Source organism: Ranitomeya variabilis, chromosome 2 (genome assembly GCF_051348905.1).
Source record: "Ranitomeya variabilis isolate aRanVar5 chromosome 2, aRanVar5.hap1, whole genome shotgun sequence".
In the NCBI taxonomy this organism is placed as follows: Eukaryota; Metazoa; Chordata; class Amphibia; order Anura; family Dendrobatidae; genus Ranitomeya; species Ranitomeya variabilis.
The window spans coordinates 130656450-130683077 of record NC_135233.1 but is presented as its reverse complement, the minus strand read 5'-3'; positions in this window follow the sequence as shown (position 1 = coordinate 130683077).

Here is a 26628-nt window from a genome sequence, read left to right as displayed (position 1 = left end):
AGCGTCTGTCTGGATCCCAGAAACTCACTCAGCTTTTATGCACACGAACTGATTACAAGCAAACAGGTCACAAGTAAGAATGTTACATTTAGCAGCCATTCAAACCCATTTGTGTCAACTTCTGTGCATGTTATCAGGCCAAAATAAGTGTTTCCGGGCATCATAACAATACCCTTGCCCAAAAATTGAGTAACTGCATCACGGAATACCTTCACCCTCGTGTTCTGGTGGTGGTGCCTGAAGAGACTTGAAGGAGTGGGTCTCCTACAATTTAAAGGAGTGGGTCTCCTACATTTTGAATGCCCATACACTAAGTGTATGGGCTGACAAACATTTCCCCCTGGGAGAGTAAAATTTTTTTTGGTTTCATATTAGTAACTGGCATTATAAAAACACCCTTGCACAAAAATTGAGTGACTTTTGCATCACGGAATACATTTACCCTGGTGTTCTAGTGGTTGTGGATGATAAGGATAAGGAGGAGGATAACACCAAATAGAAAAATCAAGAAGCGTATACCCATGTGTGGTTGTGAAGAGGTGCATGAGAATACACCTCCACAAAAAAGGCAATTTATTTGAGGTTATGTTTCGCTGTTTTCTTTCGGTGGTGTATAGAAGTTTTTCCCAATCCAGCCCTTGTTAATTTTTATAAGAGTCAGCCTGTCAGCATTTTCAGTTGAAAGGTGGATGCGCTTATCAGTTATAATTCCACCAGCGGAAATATAAACCCGCTCTGACAAAATGCTAGCAGCAGGGCAGGCTAGGACCCCAAAGGCATAGAGAGCCAGTTTGCGCCACGTGTCCAGCTTGGATACCAAATAATTAAAAGGCACAGTGAATCATAGAGGACGTTTGTATGATAAGCAAGGTACTCCCTCAGTATCTTCCCAAACATTGCACTTCTTGTGACAGCACCCCTTGCCTCTGTTCCGGCGCGATGGGAGGGTATGAGAAAACTGTCCCAGAACTTTGCCATTGTTCCTCTGCCTGAGCTGGTTTGGACTTCTGTCTCTCTCACTTGTACTCCTTGGTTGTGCAACAAACTCTGATGTCTGCTGCAAGCATTCTCATATGGGTATTTTTTTAGTAATTCCTACAAAGGCCCTCTTGTACTATACTATTTTAATACACCTGTCTGCCTCTGGAAGAAGAGATTGAAAGTTCCCCTTGTAGCGTGGGTCTAGAACTGTCACCAACCAGTAATGAGTGTCACCGAAAATTTTAATAATGCGAGGGTCACAGGAAACGCAGCGCAGCATAAAGTCAGCCATGCGTGCCAGACTGCTAACAGGCAAGACTTCCGTGTCCTCACCAAAAGGACGACTGACTAAGCTGTCTTCCCCCTCCTCATCCTCCTCCTCCACCCTGTCCACAGGCCATCCATGCTGAAGAGACGGTATGATAGCAGTGCTTTTAGTACTGTCTATATGTCACGGGAGACCTAGGTAGGATGGAGCTAATAACCCGGGCCCCTGCGATTTCCCTCAGACTAGGGAAACCCTGACTGACCCTCTACCCAGAGTTTACACTGATGGTGTGCATGTCTAAGCCTCCACCCATGCCCTATCTCCTGTTTCAACCCTAGGCTGAAACCACCACCCAGTGAAGAGAAAACACTCCAATACCCACAGTTAGCACAGACAAGGATAAAAGAAAAAAAAGCACCACGCCGCAGTCACAACGGAATACACTAACATGCAAAGGGCAACACAAATACAAATATGGGAAGGAGAAAATAAGACAAAGGGAAATACACCACCAGCAATGATATTCCAACTACTAGCTCACCACTCCAGACCGAGATAACCAAGCAAGACTGAAGCTATAACTGAAGCTATAATCGGCGACGCCCAATGTTCAGGAGAACTATTTAAAGGCAGTGGGCATGGCCCAGCTTCCAATCCGATCACCAGGTAAATTAACCCTGGACCAGCTAGATAAAATCGGCGGTGAAACAATCTGACCAGCCGATCCTCATGAACGTCCGAGGCTGGTACCCAGGACCTCTCCTCAGGCCCATAACCATGCCAGTGTACCAAGTACTGTAAAGTGCGGCGAACTACACGAGAGTCAACCACCTTGGAGAATTAAAATTCCAAGTTACCATCCACCAAGACTGGAGAAGGCATTGGTGTAGCGTCCACAAGACCCACCACCTTCTTTAACAACGATCTGTGGAATACGTTGTGTATTTTATACACCGTAGGAAGCTCCAACCGGTACGCTACTGGGTTAATGACAGCGGCGACCCTAAATGGACAAATAAACCGTGGACCCAATTTAAGGGATGGTATTTTGAGTCTTATGTTTTTTGTGGATAACCACACCCAGTCATCCACACTCAGGTCCGGACCTGGCACACACCTACCGTCAGCCACACGTTTGTACCTAGCACCCACACTCAACAGGCGCTGTTTAACTCTCCTCCAGACTGATGATAATTGTGCTCCTAACTGGTCTTCCTCCGGGATGCCGGAAGAGCCCCCCCTGACTCAAAGTACAAAATTGAGGATGAAGCCCGTAAACACAAAAAAAGGAGACTCCCCAGATGACTCCTGGCGGTGATTATTGATGGCAAACTCAGCCAAAGGAAGGAACTTCGACCACTCCTCCTGGTTATCCGAAACAAAGCAGCGTAAGTACTGTTCCAAATTTTGGTTCACACGCTCTGTCTGACCATTTGACTGAGGATGAAATGCCGAAAAATGAGACAACTTGATCCCCAGCCGTGACCAAAATGCTTTTCAAAATTTTGCCACAAACTGAGACCCCCTATCCGAAATTATGTCAGACGGAACCCCATGAAGTCTGACCACCTCCTGCACAAATACCTGAGCCAGAGTCTTAGCGTTAGGCAACGAAGGCAAAGACACAAAATGCGCCATTTTTGAGAATCGATCTACAATCACCAAGATGACCGTGTTCCCAGCTGAGGAGGGCAAGTCAGTGATAAAATCCATGGAGATCTCTGTCCATGGCTAACTAGGTACCTCGAGAGGAAGCAGAGTGCCAACATGACGGGAGCAGGGCGTCTTAGTCCTAGCACACGTGGTGCAAGCCGACACATATGAGACCACGTCCTGTCGGATCTTGGGCCACCAAATCTGATGTGACACCAACTCCAAAGTACCCCTAACCCCTGGATGGCCAGCCAGTACGGTATCATGATGCTCCGCCAAAACCTTTAAGCGGAGCTGAAGCGGTACAAACGTTTTGTTGATGGGAAGCTCAGATGGTACCTCCTCCTGGGCCTCGGCAATCTCAGCCTCAACCACGGTAGTGAGAGCCGAAACCACAACACCATTTTGGAGGATGGGTACTGGATCTTCCCGAGGCTCTCCCCCCGGAAAACACCTGGACAGGGCATCCGCCTTAGTGTTTTTAGAACCAGGTCTGTAAGTGACAACAAAGTTGAACCACGTGAAAAACAATGCCCAGCGAGCCTGCCTGTGAGACAGATGCTTGGCAGACTCCAAATAAAGCAAATTCTTATGGCTGATTATAATGTCACGGGAGACCTAGGTAGGTTGGAGCTAATAACCCGGGCCCCTGCGATTTCCCTCAGACTAGGGAAACCCTGACTGACCCTCTACCCAGAGTTTACACTGATGGTGTGCATGTCAGGGCGAGGGTGGAGGCTCAATCTCCTGTTTCAACCCTAGGCTGAAACCACCACCCAGTGAAGAGAAAACACTCCAATACCCACAGTTAGCACAGACAAGGATAAAGGAAAAAAAGCACCACGCCGCAGTCACAACGGAATACACTAACGTGCAAAGGGCAACACAAATACAAATATGGTAAGGAGAATATAAGACAAAGGGAAATACACCACCAGCAACGATATTCCAACTACTAGCTCACCACTCCAGACCGAGATAACCAAGCAAGACTGAAGCTATAATCGGCGACGCCCAATGTTCAGGAGAACTATTTAAAGGCAGTGGGCATGGCCCAGCTTCCAATCCGATCACCAGGTAAATTAACCCCGGACCAGCTAGATAAAATCTAGCCGACGCCAATGAGCGCATAGTGGACAAAAGCGGAATTACCGCTGTCTGTCGGACGACCTGGTCTGAACAGCGTCCGACATGACACTATAGCACATGAAAGTAGCTTCTGTTCCTCCTTCTCTTCCTCATTGTCTACCAATCCATGTTAGGATGACATGAGGCTTGGCTATGTGTAATCACCCTGTTTGGTTCCTTGCTCCATGTCCTCATGCTCCGCCTGCAATGCATCCTCTTTAATTGTGAGCAGAGAGGTTTTCAGAATGCAGAGAAGTGGGATGGTGACGCTAATTATGGCATCATCGCTGCTCACCATCTTGGTGCAGTCCTCAAATTTTTGGAGGTTGGTACATATGTCTGACATCCATGTCCACTCCTTATGTCTTATGTGTGGAGTCTGAACTGAATATCGACGGCCTTGTTGATGCTGGTAGTCAACAACTGCCCTCTTCTTCTCACAAATCCTTTTCAACATATGCAGTGTAGAGTTCCAACGAGTGGGGACATCACATAACAGTCGGTGAGCCGTAAGCTGCAAACGCTGCTGGAGCATGGCAAGGGTGGCTGAAGCTATAGCTGACTTTCTAAAATGGGCAGACAGACGGTGTACTTTCACTAGCAGAACCGGCAGCTTCGGGTAGCTTTTGAGAAAACGTTGAACGACCAGGTTAAGCACATGGGCCAAGCAAGGTACGTGTGTGAGCTCAGCTTGACTCAGAGCCACCACCAGGTTCCGGCCATTGTCACACATGACTATGCCTGGCTGTAGATTCAGCGGCGTCAGCCAAAAATCTGATTTCTCTTTCAGCGCTGTCCACAACTGTTCAGCATAGTGCGGTACGTCACCTATGCAGATTAGCTTCAGCACAGCCTGTTGCCCTACTTATTAACAACTACGGTAAGACACACCAAAACCAGTTCAAAGGAGCTCTCAAATGCAACAATTTTTAAACGACAGATAGTGGAGGCATCTGACAGAGAAACCACAATGTTCAATATGTGGCCTCATTTTTTATTTTTTTTAAAGAAAATTACTGTCACGAAGTAGGCTAACACAACACCAAAAAAGTGGAATGTTTGCCTGAAAAGCAAGTTTTTGTAGCCCACAGATAGACCAGGAGTCGGACGGAGATAACAGACTGTTGTAATATGTGGCCTGGAGTTTTTTTTTTATTTATTTTTTTAACCACAAAATACTGTATAGACCAAGGGTAGCAGACAGAAAAAAAAGTGGAATGTATGCCTGAAAAGAAAGTATTTGGAGACCACAGACAGACGAGGCTTCTGAATGAGATAACATACTGTTTCAGTATGTGGCCTGGAGTTTTAAAAAAAATTTAACCACAAAATACTGTATAGTCAAAGGGTAGCAGACAGATAAAAAAGTGGAATGTATGCCTGAAAAGCAAGTATGTGAAGACCACAGCCAAGTAGATGTATCCTTGGGTTGGTAGTTTCTGTGGACCAGCCTGTCTCTAAGGGATCTTCCTTTCCTGTATGTAATTTGGGGGAAAGGGTTGATTTTCCCATTGATGTCTTGGTTTATCAATAGGATTGGCCAATGTTTTCGCTGGACTGTTTTGATCTAATTTGTCATATTACAATATTTTCTGATGAATCATATTGTTGTATCTCCCTCTTTTTCTGGTTTTGGTACAATTAGATATTTTCTCTCTTTTTTGAGTTTTTATAAGCCTCTCCCACAAACCCCCTAGGGTACCCTCTTTCCAAGAATGTCTTCTAGAGATCATCAGCTTGCTCTGTAAAATCACCCAATTTGAAACAGCTCTGACGTGCCCTGAGGTACTGCCCCTTAGGGATTCCCCCTCCTGAGGGGGGCAGGATGGTTGCTCTCCCTCCTCAGGAGAGAATTCGTCGCTGTTTCTTTTCTGTGGATCTTGGTGGTGATCAACCTGTCAGCACTCTTTTCAATGCTGATAATCAGTAATACCATTCTGGAAGGACTCGCCTTGTGCATAAACCTAAGCCCAAAGTTATTAACATTTAGTTCTTCTACGAATAGACTGATGGCCTCCAAGCTGCCCTTCAATATGACCAGGATGTCGTCAATATATCGTAGCACATGACAATCTTCTCATCCAGACCTCATGTGGAATCTCCAAAATCCACAGTTTTCTCCCACCAGCCCAGGACCAAATTGGCATATGATGGGGCACGTGGGCTACCCATTGCCATGCCCCTGAGCTGGTGGAAGCACTTCTGATCAAACAGAAAATCATAGCAGAGTAAAGGGCCTCCACATCTATACTTCCCAGGATCATATCAGGCTCCAAAAACACATCATTCAGTCATCTCAACAGATTGGTAGTGTCCCCTACATATGAATTAAGGGCCAGAACAAAAGGCCTTAAAATTTTGCAACGTGAATACAAAAATTTTCGGTCATATTGTTATTGCCAGAAACAATTGGTCTGCCTTTCAAAGAAGTTGCACCCTTGTGGATTTTTGGTAGGCAGTAAAAAGTGGAAACTGTTGGATGTTTAGGAAGTAGGCAATCAGTTAAATTTTTATCCACCACTCCACTCTCAAGACCCTTCTCTATCAATGATTTCAACTTCACTAGGAACTGCCCCAATGGGCTATGGGCCGATTTTCTATAAGTTGTTTCATCACCCAAAAGAGAGAGACAGAGGAACCAGTAATCGATCATTTTCATGATCACAGTATTGTCGCCTATGTCAGAAGGCTTTACGGTGATACGATGATCATTCTCCAATCTACATAGCCTCTTTATTTCCAATTTAGACAGATTATACCAACTCCCATGTTCAGTCTCAGATAGTATGATTATGTCTTGGGAGACTCGATTAAGGGATAAGTCTATGGAACAACTATCCCCCATGGTTGGAGGCATTTTTGTGCTCTTATTTTTGAGCTTTGTGAAGAAACCATCGCCCTCTATGTTTGGTTCAGTGTCCCCTAGATGGAATAAAAGATGTACATCCCATAATAGATCATTAGATATTCCTAATTCCAAATATTTTTTCTTATCTTACCTTAAAAAGTATTTTTTCCATTTGAGATGACTTACAAACAAATTCAGATCCTTTATTACTTCAAAGGTATCCATGTCTGTCGTGGGTTCAAATGATAGGCCTTTACTCAAAACATGTATCTTGTCACTACTTAGGGATCTGGATGATAAGTTGACAAATTTGGGTTCCTAGGCTGCATTGTGTGGATTGGAGCGGCTTCTGAGAGGGTAATTTGGATCTAAAATAAACACTCCTTTGGGAAGATCTCCTGTTACCCCGTCTACTGCAGTTCCCTCCTCTCCCTCTTCCTCTGCCTCTCTGTGACTTAGCCCTACCGTCACTGTCCGATACCTCAGCCTCTAAAGATGATATGTCGGTCTCTGTGATCCGAGGATAATGGGCCACAGAGACCAAATAGGCCTTGTTTCTTTGAACTGTTGAAGATCACGTGTATAAAACTTATGTTTTTTTCTTTCAAATGATATTGGAATCTCTCCAGAGAGTTTTGTAACTGTAACTCTTTTTGGGAGAAATCCGGCTCTAGAGAATTTCTTAGTTACCTCTATTTGCTCTTTAAAAGATTTGTTTAAGGTTGTTAAATTAAGTCTTTCTTACTCCAGGAGAAGTCCCATGAACCTGATAGAACTCTCAGTTGCCTCTTTTTCCCAACTAGCTAATAGGTTGGGACTCTTAGGGTACTGTCACACAGTCACACTTTGATCGCTACGACGGCACGATCCGTGACGTTCCAGCGATATCCATACGATATCGCTGTGTCTGACACGCAGCAGCGATCAGGGATCCTGCTGAGAATCGTACGTCGTAGCAGATCGTTTGGAACTTTCTTTCGTCGCTTGATCACCCGCTGACATCGCTGGATCGTTGTGTGTGACAGCGATCCAGCGATTTGTTCGCTTGTAACCAGGGTAAACATCGGGTAACTAAGCGCAGGGACGCGCTTAGTAACCCGATGTTTACCGTGGTTACCAGTGTAAAAGTAAAAAAAAACATACAGTACATGCTTACATTCCGGTGTCTGTCCTCCGGCGTCTCAGCTTCTCTGCACTGTGAGCGCCTGCCAGCCAGAAAGCGAGCACAGAAGTGACGTCTGACGTCACCGCTGTGCTTTCCGGCTCTGCTGCTTACACAGTGGAGAGAAGCAGAACGCCGGGGGACAGACACCGGAATGTGAGTATGTACGGTTTGTTTTTTTTACGTTTACGCTGGTAACCAGGGTAAACATCGGGTTACTAAGCGCGGCCCTGCGCTTAGTAACCCGATGTTTACCCTGGTTACCCGGGGACTTCGGCATCGCTCCAGCGCCGTGATTGCAACGTGTGACCGCAGTCTACGACGCTGGAGCGATAATCATACGACGCTGCGACGTCACGGATCGTGCCGTCGTAGCGTCCAAAGTGTGACTGTGTGACAGTACCCTTATACAGATATCCCCGTGAGAGGGAGATCCTTAGGTGCCGAGGAATAATGCCTGCTTTGATGTAATTGTCCTGGCTCTGCACCTCCCACCAGGACGCTATTTGATCTTCATACATTTTAGTGAGTTCTTTAAAGACTGCATCAAAAGAGGGAACTTATTTGTTTTGGGTGTAGATTTTGTCTGAAAAAAACTCTTCTGCTTCAGAGAACCATTGGTTAGTATCAATCCCCGTGATGAAGAAACTTGCCATGTTCTATTCACTAATACTGTAACGCAGGGAATTATTTCAGAGTATGAAATCAATTTATAGCAAGATTGGGATAATAAAACTTAATCTTTAATTAAGTATATATTAAAATTAAAAAAAGAGAAAACCACAATATGTGTAAACATATAGGTGCCCTTAACTGTTTGCTGGTGAAAGTGTTGAACCTAAAAAAAAGTCTTACTCATTACGTACAGTATGAAACTAAAAAATAAGACTTTAGTCCTATTTATATGAGAACTATAAACTTGTATCCCTCTTTAATTTTAAACGTTGTGTTGCTAATTTTTATATGCCTCACCTTTATAGAAAGATAGATTCACCTTATTGAAGATCCTGGTGGCAAATCAGACCACCCAAAGCTATGATCATATAAAGTGCTCTTAGTGCTCCAAAGAGAGTATATCAAGTATGCATAGCATATAGAGGGATATACTGGTCAAATGTATGACCACTGATACATCACATGACCACTAATCCACTATACGGTACAATAGATAAGTAACCGGGTCGATGACCATTGCGGTAATAATTAGAGATGGACGAAACCGAACAGTAAAGTTCGGCATCCATACTGAACACCTACTGTACGGGCATGGACTTCTCCTGGAAATACGTGTTTCTGTTTGAGTTCAGCTGCCCGAACACTGGGTGTTTGTTGTGCTGTCCTGTGCATGACAGCAGGGCAAACACTGATTCTGATTAGCAGTGAAACCATCCCCGCTGGTCAGAGACCCGTGGTTCCCACGCTGTCAAAAGACAGCGTGAGTGCTCAGCTGTGATTGGAGGTATAAAGTTTACCTCCGGTTACTGGTGTCAGCTGATGGGACAACTGATCCCATCATCTGACACATGCTGCCTCTAATAACAGTGAGAGCAGGAGCAGAGGATTTGGATTATTCATCAGCCGCTGCTGCGCTGTAAATAAATAATTTTTTTAAAAAACTGACGTGGGTTCCTCTGTATTTTTGTTAACCAGCCAGGCAAAACTCACAGTTGGAGGCTGCAACCCTCAGCAGTCTGCTTCAACAAGGCTAGTTATCAAAAATTGAGGGTTCCCCAAGCCGTATTTTTTAATTATTTAAATAATTAATTATAAAAAAATGACGTGGTGTCCCCCCAATTTTGACAACCAGCCTGGCTAAAGCAGACAGCTGAGGGCTGGTATTCTCAGGCTGGTAAGGGGCCATGGATATTGGCCCCCCAGCTTAAAAATAGCAGCCTGCAGCTGCCCTGAAAAGGCACATGTATTAGATGCACCAATTCTGTAGCTTTGCCTGGCTCTTCCCACTTGCCCTGTAGCAGTGGCAAGTGGGGTTCATATTTGTGGGGTTGATTGTATTGTCAGGTGACATCAAGCTCACGGCTTAGTAATGGAGAGGCGTCTGTAAGACACTTATCCATTACTAATCCTACAGTTGTATTGTAAATAACGACACAGCTAGAAAAAAGTCCTTTATTAGAAATAAAGCAAAACACAGTTTTCCTTTGTTATTTAAAAATAACAAACAGTTATACTCACCAAACGCCTATTCCACCGAAGCCCTTGTTCTCCTGTAATAAAACTAAAATAAAAACGCAACAATATCCCTCAACTCTCTGTCGTTCTGTCTCATGCCATAATCCATGTCTGGGGGAAAAATAGTTTTCAACCTGGACGGTGCCAAAATGCGACTGTCCAGGCTGAGAACCAATGGTGACTTAACTGCTGCTAGCACAGTATCAGTGACTGGAGGTGATGTCATCAAGGTTACCTCCAGTCACTGAGTCTCCATTCCCAACTGGGCTGAAATGCCATGACCTTGGTGACATCCCTGCTAGCACCATGAGAGTTTTTCACTAGTCGATTTTATCAATACCCTTTTAAAACTTAAAAACTTTTTTAACCACCATCTTCACTTCAAACCGACCGACACAGACGGCGACTACCGTGGCACACGCTGCAAACACGTTTCCTGCAGCGGTGCTCCAGGTGCACCGAACGTCTGTGGAGAAAATCTTATCTACCCGAAGATTTCATCCATTATAAGTTCATGCTAAAAACATACAACTCTGCCCTTCACCTCTCCAAACAAACCTATTTCAACACCCTCATCACCTCGCTGTCCAATAACCCTAAACGTCTCTTCGACACTTTCCAGTCTCTACTCAACCCAAGAGAGCAGGCCCCAACCACAGATCTCTGCGCTGACGATCTCACCAATTACTTCAAAGAAAAAATTTACCACATTCGACAGGAAATCATCTCCCAATCTCTTCATACCATGCACTGTCCTCCCTCCCCCACTGCATCTAGTTCACTCTCTGACTTTGAACCAGTTACAGAAGAAGAAGTAAGCAGGCTCCTTGCATCTTCTTGCCCGACCACTTGCACCAGTGACCCCATTCCGTCACATCTCCTCCAGTCCCTTTCCCCGGCTGTCACCTCTCACCTAACAAAAATATTCAACCTTTCCCTCACTTCCGGTAGTTTTCCCTCCTCATTTAAGCATGCCATCATACATCCATTACTTAAAAAACCCTCCCTCGACCAAAATTGTGCCGCTAATTATAGACCTGTCTCTAATCTTCCCTTCATCTCTAAACTCCTCGAATGCCTGGTCCACTCCCGTCTTACTCGCTATCTCTCAGATAACTCTCTTCTCGACCCTCTTCAATCTGGCTTCCGCTCTTTACACTCTACTGAAACTGCCCTCACTAAAGTCTCTAATGACCTACTAACAGCTAAATCTAATGGTCACTACTCCATGCAAATTCTCTTGGATCTCTCCGCAGCATTCGACACTGTGGATCATCAGCTCCTCCTCACTATGCTCCGCTCCATCGGCATCAAGGACACCGTTCTCTCTTGGTTCTCCTCCTATCTCTCTGACCGATCCTTCACTGTATGTTTTGCTGGTTCCTCCTCCTCTCCCCTTCCCCTTACTGTTGGGGTTCCTCAAGGATCAGTCCTAGGCCCCCTCCTCTTCTCTTTGTATGCTGCCCCATTGGACAAAAAATCAGTAGATTTGGTTTCCAGTACCATCTCTATGCTGACGACACCCAATTATACACCTCTTCTCCTGCTTTCACTCCGACCTTCTTAGAAAACACCAGTGATTGTCTTACCGCTGTCTCTAACATCATGTCCTCCCTCTATCTGAAACTGAACCTGTCAAAAACTGAACTCCTCGTGTTCTCTCCCTCTACTAACCTACCTTTGCCTGACATTGCCATCTCCGTGTGTGGTTCCATCATTACTCCAAAGCAACATGCCCGCTGCCTTGGGGTCATCCTTGATTCCGAGCTTTCATTCACCCCCCACATCCGATCACTGGCTCGCTCTTCTTATCTGCATCTCAAAAAAATTTCTAGAATTCGCCCTTTTCTTACTTTCGACTCTGCAAAAACTCTTACTGTCTCACTTATTCATTCTCGTCTGGACTATTGTAACTCTCTACTAATCGGCCTCCCTCTTACCAAGCTCTCCCCGCTCCAATCTGTCCTGAATGCTGCTGCCAGGATCATATTCCTCACCAACCGTTACACCGATGCCTCTACCTTGTGCCAGTCATTACACTGGCTACCCATCCACTCCAGAATCCAGTACAAAACTACTACCCTCATCCACAAAGCACTCCATGGCTCAGCACCACCCTACATCTCCTCTCTGGTCTCAGTCTACCACCCTACCCGTGCCCTCCGCTCTGCTAATGACCTCAGGTTAGCATCCTCAATAATCAGAACCTCCCATTCCCGTCTCCAAGACTTTACACGTGCTGCGCTGATTCTTTGGAATGCACTACCTAGGTTAATACGAATAATCCCCAACCCCACAGTTTTAAGCGTGCCCTAAAAATGCATTTGTTCATACTGGCCTACCGCCTCAACGCATTAACCTAACTATCCCTGTGTGGCCTAATAAAAAAAAAACAAAAAAAAAACAATCATAATGTTCTCATAAACTTTATGCAGTCAATAGCCTCTGTGTCTGTACTGCTACATACTTAGGCTGTTAACTGGTTCATGCAGCTTTACATGAACACCCAAGCCTTACACTATGGCTGGCCCAAATAACTAAAGCAATTGTTACCATCTACCTCTCGTGTCTCCCCTTTTCCTCATAGTTTGCAAGCTTGCGAGCAGGGCCCTCATTCCTCCTGGTATCTGTTTTGAACTGTGATTTCTGTTATGCTGTAATGTCTATTGTCTGTACAAGTCCCCTCTATAAGTTGTAAAGCGCTGCGGAATATGTTGGCGCCATATAAATAAAATTATTATTATTATTATTATAAACCCTCTAATGATGGTTTCCGTCACAGCATCAGATTATAATAGCAGGCATACATGCCACCATTCTCTCTTAAAACCCTTTATCTTCACTACATACTGCAGGTTGCATTATAACATCTCAAACTTCTTTTTGCTTTGAATAACTACGGTGATATTCCCCAATATAGGTGAAGAAAGCTTGACCATATTATAGGGGTAAAGGACTTGAGGATGTGAACTGTCCCTTTAATATGCGTCGTCACCATAATCCTGATGTTCGTTATATATAGACATTGAGATTTGATGGATAACGCTTTAATCACAAGGTGTATTAGTCCTCTTTGATTTGTGGGCATTTGGATCCATTCCCCTACCATGTCCGGATTTTGAACGTCCCGTGCCGCCATCGATAATCTGCTCTCCAACGACAGGATATGTGCTCCACATACTGGAAGTGTGTTACATGGACCGTAAGTGCGTCAAATGCACGGGGCAGGATCAAAGTAGGTGCGATTCCGAGCTATATTAAAATGGTAAGCTGGACTTGCACTTTGCAGCAACCAGTAGATCTGGCACCAATCTCCCCTGATGAGTCCACATGGATGAAACACATCATCCATGCGGACTGTTAGCAGCAAAACTGGAGCAGTAACTGCTGACAACACAATTTCCCTCCCCTTTTGGATGGTCTAGTATCCCTGGGGCAGAATGAAGAGTAGCATCACAGGGAAGTGCCATTTTCTGGGTGACTGCCCTGTGATCTGCTATCACCAGCAGTTACTGTCTCTCTCATCAGTCTCTCTCACCCAGATTAAATGATTTTCTCACCCTCTCCACAATGTCTGACCATTCACTGCAGACCTGCAGCTCCTTATCTTATCTTACTGAGGGATGAATCACAACTCCTGCTGAGCAGCTGACATCTCTTGTTCCAATAATGCTAATGGTACACGGTTCCTCCTTGATGTCTGCTATTCTGTCAGTGCTTTTCTCCAGCATTTTACTTCCATCAGCCATCAATCTAGGATCTGATCTGCTGGAATCAGTACTGTTTATGGTAGCAGATTCAAGGGCTCCATGAATATGGCAGCAGAACACTCCCACTACTGTGAATTGTGCAGCCCACAGAGGCATGCCCAGGTCACAGCAGTTCTATTACAATAGATAGGAGATAACAGATGGATGCCGACATTATGACCATGGGGTGACGTATTATGACACTAAAAGTTTTGTGCTGCTTCTGTGAAAGCAAGATGTCAGCCCCCAGTGCCTTCTTTATACTCCTCTAACAGACAAAATATGTTTCAAATGCATTAAAAACTTGGTTATAACAGCATGTTATGCTACATTATATTGATTTATTAACCCCTTAAGCCCCGAGGGTGGTTTGCACGTTAATGACCGGGACAATTTTTACAATTCTGACCACTGTCCCTTTATGAGGTTATAACTCTGGAACGCTTTAACGGATCTTGGCGATTCTGACATAGTTTTCTCATGACATATTGTACTTCATGATAGTGGTAACATTTCTTTGATATTACTTGTGTTTATTTGTAAAAAAAACTGAAATTTGGCGAAAATTTTGAAAATTTCGCAATTTTCCAACTTTTAATTTTTATGCCCTTAAATCACAGAGATATGTCATGCAAAATACTAAATAAGTAACATTTCCCACATGCCTACTTTACATCAGCACAATTTAGAAAACAAAATTTTTTATTGTTAGGGAGTTATAAGGGTTAAAAGTTGACCATAAATTTCTCATTTTTACAACACCATTTTTTTTTAGGGACCACATCTCATTTGAAGTCATTTTGAGGCGTCTATATGATAGAAAATATCCAAGTGTGACACCATTCTAAAAACTGCACCCCTCAAGGTGCTCAAAACCACATTCAAGAAGTTTATTAACCCTTCAGGTGTTTCACAGGAATTTTTGGAATGTTTAAATAAAAATAAACATTTAACTTTTTTCACACAAAATGTATTTCAGCTCCAATTTGTTTTATTTTACCAAGGGTAACAGGAGAAAATGGACCCCCACAGTTGTTGTACAATTTGTCCTGAGTACGCTGATACCCCATATGTGGGGGTAAACCACTGTTTGGGCGCATGGCAGAGCTCGGAAGGAAAGGAGCGCCATTTGACTTTTCAATGCAAAATTGACTGGAATTGAGATGGGACGCCATGTTGCATTTGGAGAGCCTCTGAGGTGCCTAAACATTGAAACCCCCCACAATTGACACCATTTTGGAAAGTAGACCCCCTAAGGAACTTATCTAGATGTGTTTTGAGAGCTTTGAACCCCCAAGTGTTTCACTACAGTTTATAACGCAGAGCCGTGAAAATAAAAATTCTTTTTTTTTTTCGCAAAAATTATTTTTTAGCCCCCAGTTTTGTATTTTCACAAGGGTAACATGATAAATTGGACCGCAAAAGTTGTTGTCCAATTTGTCCTGAGTAAGCTGATACCCTATATGTGGGGGGAACCACTGTTTGGGCGCAAGGCAGAGCTCAGAAGGGAAGGAGCGCCATGGAATGCAGACTTAGATGGATTGGTCTGCAGGCGTCACTTTGCATTTGCAGAGCCCCTGATGTACCCAAACAGTACAAACCCCCCACAAGTGACCCCATATTGGAAACTAGACCTCCCAAGGAACTTATCTAGATGTGTTGTGAGAACTTTGAACCCCCAAGTGTTTCACTACAGTTTACAACGCAGAGCCGTGAAAATAAAAAATCCTTTTTTTCCCACAAAAATGATTTTTAGCCACCCAAATTTTTATTTTCCCAAGGATAGCAAGAGATCTTGGACCCCAAAAGTTGTTGTCCAATTTGTCCCGAGTGCGCCGATACCCCATATGGTGGGGTAAACCCCTGTTTGGGCGCACGGGAGAGCTCGGAAGTGAAGGAGCACTGTTTTAATTTTTCAATGCAGAATTGTCTGGAATTGAGATCGGACGCCATGTCGCATTTGGAGAGCCCCTGATGTGCCCGAACAGTGGAAACTCCCCAATTCTACCTGAAACCCTAATCCAAACACACCCCTAACCCTAATCCCAACTGTAACCATAACCACATAACAATTCAAATCCCAACCCTAATCCCAACCGTAAATGTAATCCAAACCCTAACCCTAACTTTAGCCCCAACCCTAACCCTAACTTTAGTCCCAACCCTAACTTTAGCCCCAACCCTAACCCTAACTTTAGCCCCAACCCTAACTTTAGCTCCAACCCTAGCCCCAACCCTAACCCTAGCCCTAACCCTAACCCTAGCCCTAACCCTAGCCCTAACCCTAACCCTAGCCCTAACCCTAGCCCTAACCCTAGCCCTAGCCCTAACCCTAACCCTAGCCCTAACCCTAATCCTAACCCTAGCCCTAACCCTAACCCTAGCCCTAATGGGAAAATGGAAATAAATACATTTTTTTAATTTTATTATTTTTCCCTAACTAAGGGGGTGATGAAGGGGGGTTTGATTTACTTTTATAGCATTTTTTATATCGGATTTTTATGATTGGCATCTGTCACACACTAAAAGACGCTTTTTATAGCAAAAAAGTTTTTGCATCTCCACATTTTGAGACCTATAAATTTTCCATATTTTGGTCCACAAAGTCATGTGATGTCTTGATTTTTGCGGGACCAGTTAATGTTTTTATTAGTAACATTTTCGGACACGTGACAGTTTTTGATCAGTTTTTATTCTGATTTTTGTGAGGCAGAATGACCAAAAACCAGCTATTCATGAATTTCTTTTGGGGGAGGCGTTTATACCGTTCCACGTTTGGTAAAATTGATAAAGCAGTTTTATTCTTCGGGTCAGTACGATTACAGCGATATCTCATTTATATCATTTTTTTATGTTTTGGCGCTTTTATACGATAAAAGCTATTTTACAGAAAAAATAATTATTTTGGCATCGCTTTATTCTGAGGACTATAACTTATTTATTTTTTTCGTTATGATGCTATATCACAGCTCGTTTTTTGTGGGACAAGATGACGTTTTCAGCGGTACCATGGTTATTTATATCCGTCTTTTTGATCGCGTGTTATTCTACTTTTTGTTCGGCGGTATGATAATAAAGTGTTGTTTTTTGGCTCGTTTTTTCTTTTTTCTTACGGTGTTCACTGAAGGGGTTAACTAGTGGGACAGTTTTATAGGTTGGGTCATTATGGACGCGGCGATACTAAATATGTGTACTTTTATTGTTTTTTTTTTTTTTTTTTTAGATAAAGAAATGTATTTATGGAAATAATATTTTTTTTTTCTTCTTTATTCAGGAGGTTTTTTTTTTGTTTTTTTTTTACACATGTGGAAATTTTTTTTTTTCCTTTGTCCCAGGGGGGGACATCACAGATCGCCGATCTAACAGTTTGCACTGCACTCTGTCAGATCGGCAATCTGACATACAGCCGTGCAGGCTTACCAGCACCTGCACGGCATCAGGAAGTACTCCCTGCAGTACCCGGATGCAGCCCCGCGGCCATTTTGGATCCGGGGACTGCAGGGAGAAGACGCTCCATACAAGGTGAGTACATTCCCTTGTACCGATCATCTCAGGGAAGCACGCAGGGAGCCCCCTCCCTGCGCGATGCTTCCCTGTACCGCCGGTACACTGCGATCATCTTTGATTGCGGTGTGCCAGGGGTTAATGTGCCGGGGGCGGTCCGTGACCGCACCTGGCACATAGTGCCGGATGTCAGCTGTGATAGGCAGTTGACACCCGGCCGTGATCGGTCGCGCTCCCCCCGTGAGCGCGGCCGATCGCTATGACGTACTATCCCGTCGGTGGGAATTAAGGCATATGGGATTAAGGGGTTAATAATCTACAAATTTTCTGACATGCTGAATGTACTTACTCTTGGAAAATTGCAGAGAAATCGCCACTCTACTGGTTCCATGACCAAATCAATGTAAAGCCAAGCTGTTACTGCAGGGCCAGCTCCAGGTTTTGTGAACCCCGGATGAAAGAGTCTCAGTGGGACCTTTTAACACATACCACAATTCATGAGTCACAGATACAGCAGAGAAATATAGATAAAATACAATGCCAAGGATTACACTTACTTCTTACATTACATGTGTAAAAGGACGGGGTATCCTCTAAAATATTAACCTTATAGTAATCAAAGGGGGACCTCTCCCTGCACCTCTATTGAGGTCCGATATTAACTATTAACCCCAAACTTGACTATCAATAAGTAATATCCACTTAATAATGCCACAACGTTATATTTTCCTTATTCCATATACTAACTGAGACAAAACAGTGTATCAATAAAGGATTTTTATTACACACAAGTCTACAGTCTATTACATACATATACAGTATATGTATACCCAAGCTGGCGACTATATATATATATATATATATATATATATATATATATATATATATATCTATAATATAACGCTGGGAGCGTCACTCTGTCCGAAGCCTCTATAGACTGCGCAAGCGCAAGCGCCGGCGCAGTCTGGACCTCACAGAGCGACGCTTCCAGGAGATCGCGGTATGCGTAAGCGCTGAACGCACACCGCGATCTCCACCGGACAAGCAGGGACAAGCCAGGAGGCGGAGGGTGAGTATACTTACCTGACCCGTTCCACCGACGCGCTTCTGGGCCGTGACTGTCCCCCTGCTCCCGGAATCGGCGCCTGCGCAGTCCGCGCTTTCCGGCGCCATTTTCTTGAAGACACATTGCAGTGTCTTCAAGAAAATGGCGCCGGAAAGCGCAGACTGCGCAGGCGCCGACTCCGGGAGCAGGACCAAGAAAATGGCCGCACCCAGCACAGCCGCCGCGCCCAGCACAGCCACGCACAGCCGCCGCACCCAGCACAGCCGACCACAGCCACGCACAGGCGCCCACAGCCACGCACAGCCGCCGCACCCAGCACAGCTGCCCACAGCCACGCACAGCCACCCATAGCCACGCACAGCCGCCGCACCCAGCACAGCCGACCACAGCCACGCACAGCCGCCGCACCCAGCACAGCCGCCCACAGCCACGTACAGCCACCCATAGCCACACACAGCCGCCGCACCCAGCACAGCCGCCCACAGCCACGCACAGCCCACAGCCACGCACAGCCGCCGCACCCAGCACAGCCACCCACAGCCGCCGCACCCAGCACAGCCGCCGCACCCAGCACATCCGCCGCACCCAGCACAGCCATGCACAGCCGCCACAGCCACGCACAGCCTCCCACAGCCACGCACAGCCGCCCACAGCCACGGACAGCCGCCGCACCCAGCACAGCCGCCGCACCCAGCACAGCCGCCCACAGCCACGCACAGCCGCCGCACCCAGCACAGCCGACCACAGCCACGCACAGCCGCCGCACCCAGCACAGCCGCCCACAGCCACGCACAGCCGCCGCACCCAGCACAGCCGCCCACAGCCACGCACAGCCCACAGCCACGCACAGCCGCCGCACCCATCACAGCCACCCACAGCCGCCGCACCCAGCACAGCCGCCGCACCCAGCACATCCGCCGCACCCAGCACAGCCATGCACAGCCGCCTACAGCCACGCACAGCCGCCTACAGCCACGCACAGCCTCGCGCAGCCGCCCACAGCCACGGACAGCCGCCGCACCCAGCACAGCCGCCCACAGCCACGCACAGCCACCCATAGCCACGCACAGCCGCCGCACCCAGCACAGCCGACCACAGCCACGCACAGCCGCCGCACCCAGCACAGCCGCCCACAGCCACGCACAGCCGCCGCACCCAGCACAGCCGACCACAGCCGCCGCACCCAGCACAGCCGCCCACAGCCGCCCACAGCCACGCACAGCCGCACCCAGCACAGCCGACCACAGCCACGCACAGCCGCCGCACCCAGCACAGCCGCCCACAGCCACGTACAGCCACCCATAGCCACGCACAGCCGCCGCACCCAGCACAGCCGCCGCACCCAGCACAGCCGCCCACAGCCACGCACAGCCCACAGCCACGCACAGCCGCCGCACCCAGCACAGCCACCCACAGCCGCCGCACCCAGCACAGCCGCCGCACCCAGCACATCCGCCGCACCCAGCACAGCCATGCGCAGCCGCCACAGCCATGCACAGCCGCCTACAGCCACGCACAGCCTCCCACAGCCACGGACAGCCGCCGCACCCAGCACAGCCGCCGCACTCAGCACAGCCGCCCACAGCCACGCACAGCCGCCCACAGCCACGCACAGCCGCCGCACCCAGCACAGCCACGCACAGCCGCCCACAGCCGCCGCACCCAGCACAGCCGCCCACAGCCACGCACAACCGCTGCACCCAGCACAGCCACCCACAGCCGCCGCACCCAGCACAGCCGCCGCACCCAGCACAGCCGCCGCACCCAGCACAGCCACCACAGCCATGCACAGCCTCCGCACCCAGCACAGCCACGCACAGCCGCCTACAGCCACGGACAGCCGCCGCACCCAGCACAGCCACCGCACCCAGCACAGCCGCCGCACCCAGCACAGCCGCCCACAGCCACGCACAGCCGCCGCACCCAGCACAGCCTCCCACAGCCACGCACAGCCGCCTACAGCCACGCACAGCCGCTGCACCCAGCACAGCCGCTGCACCCAGCACAGCCACCGCACCCAGCACAGCCGTCCACAGCTGCCGCACCCAGCACAGCCGCCCGCACCCAGCACAGCCACGTCACATACAGCCGCCCGCACTCAGCACAGCCACATACAGCCGCCCGCACTCAGCACAGCCGCCCGCACTCAGCACAGCCGCCCGCACTGATGGGGGCGCAGGATGGAGCAGCACGTGATAGGATGGGGGCGCAGGATGGGAGCACATGACAGGATGGGGATGAGGATGGAGCAGCACATGACACGGTGGAGCAGCACATGACAGGATGGGGGCGCAGGATGGAGCAGCACATGACACGGTGGAGCAGCACATGACAGGATGGGGATGCAGGATGGAGCAGCACATGACACGGTGGAGCAGCACATGACAGGATGGGGGCGCAGGATGGAGCAGCATATGACAGGATAGGAGCAGCACATACCAGGATGGAGACCATATTCCAATATAAATGCTCGCCACCCGGGCGTAGAACGGGTTCAATAGCTAGTATATGTATACTGAAGCAGGCAAGGCCAAAGAGAGAGGGCCACATGGTGTTGTCCCTTTTATGTGACCAGCTAAAAAGAGGTGTGCCCAGCCCCAGGTGTGTGGGGATGATGTCACAGTATACTGTCCACTAAGATACATCTCCTCAGTCCTATATGAAACATGTTTTTCCAGCACATGGCAGCTTTGTTTTACAGCAAGCTGGAGGAGGGGGCTTCAGGGCTATATACACAACTATACACATTTCTGTATAAAGATGCACATTTTGGGGCACTTCACGTCTACAATCCCCCTGTTGTCGAGAACACGACAATGAAGTTTGAGGGAAGTGTTGTGCTGGGATTTATTTGCCTACTCAACCCCATTTATAACTTGTGACAGTTCAGGATGGAATGAAGCATAATTCTGCACTTAGGTACCTAGACATCATCCACACCACCATCAGCTCTTCCCTGCTTTTCACCGTAACCCAACATTTCTATCCACAGAGTACACCTTCTTCTTCTTTCTTGGATCTTAATCAAAGTCTTTTTGTAGTTAAATCAAAGCCTTTTGTTATCAAAGTTTTTTTGCTATGTCTTTTCATTGTGGTCATGTTGTTACCAGTCTTCAGGTGTTGGCCTATCCCAATATCGTCTTACTGGCCAGACTCTAGAATGGCTTCACCCTTACAGTCCATAGGTCATCCAGTGTCTTGCTGTGCATACCCTTCACCTTGCCAGAATTCATGTTACTCTTTTTTGAGTATATCTGTCTTGATGATTGTAGTGGAGGCACGACTTCCATCAGGCATGACTTTATTTTCATCAGACATGCATCAGACACGACTTCCATCAGGCACTTCTCCTGTAATCTTGATTGAAGATTGTTGATGAGGTTCTTCCATGGATAGATACCCAGATCTTTACTAGGCAGGTCAGAATTTCTTGAGTAGGGAGTGATGTCACTATACCTAAGTTGACTGCGGGAAAGAACACCATCTAATTCTAACCGACATTCGATCCATCCCTTACGAACTTCACCATTGCTAGGGTTAAAGTGACAAATAACTTAGAAGCTGAGGTGACCTGTCCCTAGAGAACCTCACTCTTTATCCCCATTCACACAAAACACACATTACAATTCCATAATGGATATAGAGACTTAAGCTAAAATAGCATGGCTGCTAATGATCCATAATGCACATGCAGATCATTGATCATGTGCAGTTGTAGTTTTCTTCTGGCTGTAAATGCATGAACACCTTCACATGAACACACTTACTGAGTATGTCCATGTACAGGTAGTCCTGCACGTACACCTAAAGTGTCTATATGCACACATATGGAATTTACTACACAGTAACACGACAATGAATATAACATCATTATTTATATTCAATATATATTGGATTAGGGGTAAAGGACTGGATTTTTCTTATGTCCTTAACCCCCAACTCCAGCTGAGTTAATGGTGCTCAGCCTGACTTCCGTGCAGTTGGGTATCCAGCCTTTTGGTCCTCTTGCAGATCATAAACAGTCCAATATATATAAAATAATGACCAGAAGGAAAATGACAGGAAGAAGTGGCGTTGGGTTTTATTAAAGTCTCCTCCTCATGGCTGAAATCTGAGAGGCGATGTTTCAGCTTGGCACCAAACTTAAGAGGGGTGTTCTGGAGTCTCTCAGGGGCATCTGGGCAAAGGTCAAGTCTACTTCTATTGAGTGATAGGTGCTCTTCTACATCGATACCTAAAATGGGACAAAGGGAACAATACGCTCTGGGAGATCTCCCAGTGCAGTTAATAAACATCCTTATTTTATTCCCTGTTCCACCAAACTCACTCATTCTTTATGCTTTTACTTAAGGGTGACCTCCCCCTGTTAACCTTTCTTGAGCTGCCCAGTAATTAGCTAATGCCTCAACTCTCCTGAACCCCACAAAATGAATGCAATTTTCCTGTAGTAATATCCTAGTCAATTGCTTCTGTTTCCTATACAGACACCCCTTCCAGTTTTTCACAATTCACTTCTACAACATGAGGGATATCTATAGCCAATTCTGCAATAGCTCAGAAACTGGACATTATAGTCCTCCATACAATATTATGGGCACAACATAGTGCTCCATACAGAATAATGAGCCCATATAGTCCTCCATACAGTATTATGGGCCGCACATATTGCTCCATACAAAATAATGAGTGCCATATATTGCTCCATACAGTATTATGAGCCCCACATAGTGCTCCATTCCAAACAATAAGTCCTATATATTGCGCTATACAGCAATATACAGTAGGCAGCACATCGTGTTTCATGCAGAATAATGAGCCCCATACATTGCTTCATACAGAATAATGCACCCCATATAATGCTCTATACAGTTTAATGAGTCCCATACATTGCTCCATACAGTATTATGGGCACTACATAGTGCTCCATACAGAATAATGAGCCCCATATATTGCACCATACAGTATTATGGACAGCACATAGTGCTCCATATAGAATAACGAACCCCATATATTGCTACATACAGTTCTTTAGGTATCACATAGTTCTCTTTACAGAATAATGAGCCCCATATATTGCTCCATACAGAATAATGGACCCCATATAATGCTCCATACAGAATGGTCTTCATATAATGCTCCAGTATATGATGGGCCCTCTATATTGCTCCATATACTGTATGATGGGCACCATATAATGGTCCAGTATATGATGGGCTCCATATAATGTTCCAGTATACAATAAACCCCATATAATGCTCCAGTAAATGACGGGTCCCATGTAATGCTCCAGCATATAATGGGCCCAATATAATGCTCCAGTATATGATGGGCTCCATAAAATGCTCCAATATGTTATGGTCCCCATATAATGCTCCACTATATGATGGGATCCATATACAGTTATATGCAAAAGTTTGGGCACCCCTATTAATCTTAAGCTTAATGTTTTATAAAAATTGTTTTTTTTGCAACAGCTATTTCAGTTTCATATATCTAATAACTGTTGGACACAGTAATGTTTCTGCCTTGAAATGAGGTTTATTGTACTAACAGAAAATGTGCAATCTGCATTCAAACAAAATTTGACAGGTGCATAAGTATGGGCACCTCACCAGAAAAGTGACATTAATATTTAGTAGATCCTCCTTTTGCAAAAATAACAGCCTCTAGTCGCTTCCTGTAGCTTTAAATGAGTTCCTGGATCCTGGATGAAGGTATTTTTAGTAATTTTAAGTAATTTCTTCATCTCCTCCGCTGCCAATGTCAGCGAGATGATAACCAAGTGCAGTCCCATGTTTCACACACACCCATAGACTTGTATTGGTGCGAGTGAGCTGCATCTCGCTACCAATCTCAGCATGAGGCAATTGTTCTCTCATGCCGAATCGGCATGAGACAATAATCGCAGGTCTGGACTGCCCCATAGAATAACACTGGTCCAAGTGCTTTGTGATATTTTATAGCATAGCACTCGGCCATATTATACATTAGTGTGACTCCGGCTTTATGCAAGTTTTGGTGCAGATTTTGGCTCATAATCTCCAAGGATTCCACACTTTAAATGAAAATAATTTGATTTTAAAATATGCACTGTAGTTTACATTCTATGTGCAGAAATTAGGCATCATGTGTCTAAGTTTTCTTAAAATAACATTCACGTGCTTGCTCCTGTATTCCACTGTACAATTTACCAGCACAAGAACAGGTAAGAGCTGAAGCTTTTCTTTCCCGTTTTATCAACCCAGGGTCTTGGTAAATTGTGCTAATAATGTTTGCTTCAAACTACAGTCCACTATAGCTTTTTCTTTTTTCATACTAGAGTCTTGAATCTGGGAATTCTTTTTTATCTAGTTCCCAGCAATATTATTACAAGATAAAAAAGAAAACTGTAAGGCGGTTTATCTGCAGGTTTCTATCTCCAACTTTTCTTGCAACAAATGTTCAGATAATTTTTAATGTGAATAAAGTAATGATAATAATGGTGTGTAGCTTCAGAGGCTAGAACTCAAGTTATGAGCATACTCTGCTTTTGGAAAGATATAACGTACTGAAAACTGCACTACATTTCTTACAAGGTTTGTGACATTGAGAACATATCAAATTAACTCTTGTTATGCTACTTAGTCAGACTATTTTTCACATAATTGAAATCTTGTATTATTAATGCTCTGAGGTTAACTGTATGGACCTCAATTTAATGGCCTTGTGTGGCATGTATAGTTGCTATAAATAAATGATGAAAATAATAGTTCAGGGATCACAGAGTTTAGGTGAACTGTATGATTGGAAACTTAATCATTATGTACAACTAAATCATATAATTGTGATAACGTCTTATTTTAGCATGAGACAATCAATTAGCCAACATTTAAAAAAAAAAAAAACGTTTTGAAGGTTATTAATTAATGAAGAAGTAATACTTTTCTTACCAATGCCTTAACTTCCATACTGATGCTACCTTTGTCCCCACTCTACTCCATTTTTCTGAGTCGACACTGCATGGCAACTCATTGACTGCAGCAGTGACATGACCAGGGCCGGCATCAGCACCTGGGCAAGTGCCGGGGTCCTGAGCAGGTGGGGGACCTACTCGCTGTCGATGACACTGGTGCGCTATGTGGGCCTGATGCCAGCGCTGTGAGTGGGCCCTCCAGCTTGCTTAGTTCCCTGGTACTTGGAATACTTACCTCACCTGTTATGACCCCAATGGCAGAGGGTCTCAGAAATAATTACTGTGTCTGCAAACACAAAAAACCAGCTCATAGGGCAGTGGTAACTGAGCTGACCATATATCTAATCCTAGCACCACAAATAGCAGCAGCCGGGGAACGTGCCTACGTTGGTTCTAGACGTCTCGCGCCAGCCGGAGCACTAACTAACCCTAGAAGGGAAAAGAAAGACCTTTCTTGCCTCCAGAGAAAAGACCCCAAAAGTTGGATACAAGCCCCCAACAAATAATAACGGTGAGGTAAGAGGAAAAGACAAACGTAAGAATGAGCTAGGTATTTAGCAAAGAGAGGCCCACTAGCTAATAGCAGAATATAGTAAGATGACTTATATGGTCAGCAAAAACCCTATCAAAATATCCACGCTGGATATTCAAGAACCCCCGAACCGTCTAACGGCCCGGGGGGAGAACACCAGCCCCCTAGAGCTTCCAGCAAAGTCAGGAATCACATTTAGTACAAGCTGGACAAAAATAAGAGCAAAGCAAATAACCAAAAAACAAAGAAGCCGGACTTAGCTTAATTTTGCACGAACCAGGACCAGCAGATAGGAGCAAACAGAAAGGATCTGATTACAACGATGCCAGGCACTGGACTAAGGATCCAGGAAGTTTATATAGCAACACCCCTGGACTAACGACCCAGGTGGGTGCCAAACTGAGGAAAGACAATCCCAGAGTCATATCACTAGTAACCACAAGAGGGAGCCAAAAAGTCTAATTCACAACAGTACCCCCCCCCTTAAGGAGGGGTTACCGAACCCTCACCAAGACCACCAGGGGGATCAGGATGAGCAGCGTGAAAGGCACGAACTAAATCGGCCGCATGCACATCAGAAGCAACCACCCAGGAA